At 44.0% G+C, this 3,250-nt stretch overlaps 1 protein-coding gene across 2 annotated transcripts in view; it reads right to left on the reverse strand.

Annotated features, from left to right (window-relative positions):
* The window catches only part of CUNH8orf88 (chromosome unknown C8orf88 homolog), a 39,806-nt gene that overhangs the window by 24,297 nt on the left and 12,259 nt on the right, over window positions 1–3,250 (reverse strand). Inside the window, exon 1 of one of the 2 annotated variants that reach the window (XM_019651650.1) lies at window positions 2,446–2,673. The exons of the other annotated variant lie outside the window; for it this stretch is intronic. The gene's annotated coding sequence lies outside the window, so the exon portion shown is untranslated. Of the gene's footprint in view, window positions 1–2,445; window positions 2,674–3,250 lie in introns of those variants that run through there. 2 annotated transcript variants of the gene reach the window in all.

The raw sequence follows: 3,250 nt of genomic DNA on the forward strand, positions 1-3,250 counted from the left end.
AGTCTGTGGAGTTGTGAAAACCTGAAGAGGTAGCGCTGTTGGAGTCCCGGCCCGAGGGCGGCTCGTGGAGGCGGGCGCGGGGCGAGCAGCGGACGTTAAACTGGCGGCGCGTGCTTCCCGGGCGTGCTGGGCGCGAGGCGTGGGCGGCGGCGCTTCCGACGTGCAGACACGCTCGCCGGCCTCGTGGCCAGCTTCGCGGATCCTGAGGTCGCCCGCGCGTTGATGCCCGGTCCCCGCTGTCTGAGCGGCGGCATCCCCCCCGCCGCCCCGCCTCAAACGGCCCCGCCCGAGGAGTCCAGTCGGGCTGGGAAGCGGGCTGCCTGGAATAGAAACATCAGGCAAATCTCTCCTCTCAGATTCCCGTCCTGAACGCAGCCATTAGTCGACGCCACTGCATCCGAATCCGAACCCTTTATTTTCCGTCTTCTCCGTCATTCGTTTGTTCATGTCTTCCCTATCACCTCGGTCTCCTCTGGGGAGGGGGCGGTCCGTGGTGGGCAGGGCTGGTCCTGCCGTCCCCAGGGCGAGTAAGCCATTCTGTGGGGACAGACTTGGGGGGCGGGGTCAGTGCAAGGAATGAGGCCTAGGACGTCAGGGGATTGTCCCTGTGGGGCAGAAGGAGGCTGGACACGGAGTGTGAAGGGTGGAGATGAGAGGCATGGAGTAGCTGCAGTCTGAGAAACAGCAGTGGGGAATGAAACAGGCGCGATGGACATGAATCAAATTTTGAATCGTTTATAGTTTGTCTTTTTGTAAATTTGAAAGATTATCCTGACGGTGTGAAAGATCTGGGAGTAAGGTATTGCAATATTAAAGAAGACACAAAAAAGGCTTTCGGTAACTCCCGTGAGAAATAATGATGTCTGTTTAAGTGACAAAGAGGGGACAGATCTGAGATGTTGCTGAAGTGAAATCAGTTTGGTGACAGACTGGATGGAAGGAATGAATGAGAAGAGAATCTGGGGTGATTCTTGGGTTTCTGATTTAGAACAAGTGAGTAGCTGGTGGTGATACAAGGTAGAGAATATAAGAGGCAGAACAGGTTTGGGGAAGGAAATGAGTTCATTTTGGGACTTGAAAATATGAGATTATACTATGATATTTAAATTGAGGTTTTCAAACAGCTATTTTATATACACACACAGAAAAGACATACACACCCATACTATATAACATGTATGTCATAGGCATATTATAAATTGAAACATAAGGGATGCTGATTAAGAAAACTTAACACATTCCAGAAAGTCATATTTAGAAAAAGAACTCAGAAGGCAAGTAACCTCTAAAAAAGGTCGTATAAAGGCAAAGAAAGCTCGTGTACAAAGGAATAATTGAAGACTGACAGAATGCCTCTCTGAAACAGGATCATCTAAACCAGGCCTGAAGGCTGACGTAGAATAAGAGAAAAGTGTTTAGCAAAAAGGAACTCTTTGGGGGGTGGGGGGTTGTTACTTTGTGAGGGTGAAAAGGGTAACTATTGCATTGTTCTGTACACCTGAAACTAACAATAAATAAAAANTCGGGGAAGGGGAACAGACAAGTTGCTGTCCTTTTGTTCTTCAGTCTAGTTGTGGAGGACATCGCTTCACTGGCCCATGTTGGTATTATCTTTGCGCTCTTCCCGGGTGAGGCAGATCGGTCACCGGCCTCTGGACAGCTGCTCACAGCGACTCTTGGCAGCTCTTGCTGGCTGCCAGCCACACACAGTAGCTCACGGCAGCCCAGCTCCAGGTCGAGCTGTTGTTCATCATCTTAGCTGTAGAGGGCAGTGTCACTGGCCCTCATATGTGGGATCCGAACCGGGGCCCTGCTACTCAGACGTCCCAAGCCAGCTCTTAACCAACACACCACTCGGCCGGTCCCATTTTTTCTTAGATTACTAAATAAATTATAAGATTATTATGCTTTCCTCATTCTGTAGACACGGTACACTGCCATGCTAATCACAAATCACAACATAAATACACCATGTACTGTATTTAAAAGCTGGGTACCATACTTAAAAGTTCCAAATTAAAATTATAGATTTCTTTAAAAACTGCTGACGGTTCTGCTACAATTCAGAAATAAGATCATAAGGGTGACTGTTAGCCCAGTTGGTTAGAGCGTGGTGCTGATAACACCAAGGTTGCCGGTTCAATCCCCGCATGGGCCACTGTGAGCTGTGCCTTCCTTAAAAGAGTCAACTGTGCCATTGTAGCATGAAAGCGATTTGTAACCAATGACCATCACTGCTCCCCAGTAAAATTTTAAAAAATAAACAAAGAAATAAACAGAGAAGTGAAAATACCAGGCTTTCATCTGCCTCAAGTATATTTCCCACATAATAAACAGATAAGATTTAATCTCATTTTTCAACTTCAAAATAGTACTTTTACAAAGTTAGGATTCCTTGAAACCAAATGTTGCTTGTAAGTTAACAACACATACAGGCAGGCAGACCTCAGAGATATTGCAGGTTCAGTTCCAGGCCATCTTAATAAAGCAAGTGTCCCAGTAAAGTGAGTTGTAATCTTGAGGGTCTTGCCTTCAATTTGTAAACAAATGCAACACCTGTGGGGTGCGAGCAATAAAATGAGGTCTGCCTGAACTGATAAACTGATAGATGAAAAGTAACATAAAGAAAATATAGAGGAGTTAAGGGATAAACCAATTGTGACTTAGGTAATGAAAGACATTTTATAGTATCAGGTTGCAATCGTCAGGAAAAATCAAAACTAAACTATCAAAAAGTTTTAAGCTGAGGGTGTTCCATGATATTTTCCATTTCATACCTTCTCTGTACGACTGACCGAAAAAAATTTTTTCTCTGTGAACCCTCTTTCAATACAAACAAAATCTAACATTTACGTAGCATAAAATTGTCCAGGTGCTTGTGGTTATTGTTAACTGTCCTTTTACATTTTTTACAGTAGCCTAAAATACCAATACTTTAAAACTGTTGACACAAATATCGAATCACTACATTGTACACCAGAAACTAATGTTATATGTCAATTTTTTTTAAAAAGGCATGCCCTTACAGCTTCACTAACCATTTCATCTTCTGTGAATTGGCCATGCATGGTTTTGGGTTCTCTTTTCGTAATGGTTTTTTTCTTGTTGAATATGACTTCATGTAATTAGTTATTAATTTGTTAGTAATAAAAATAACAATGGTAATGCTCAAAAAAAAAAAAAAAAAACCTTTTGCCCAAAATTAGTAAAGATGATGATGGCAGGGCGTGGAAGACAAAAAGTCTTCCCA

This window comes from Hipposideros armiger, unplaced genomic scaffold (assembly GCF_001890085.2).
Source record: "Hipposideros armiger isolate ML-2016 unplaced genomic scaffold, ASM189008v1 scaffold_163, whole genome shotgun sequence".
Lineage (NCBI taxonomy): Eukaryota > Metazoa > Chordata > Mammalia > Chiroptera > Hipposideridae > Hipposideros > Hipposideros armiger.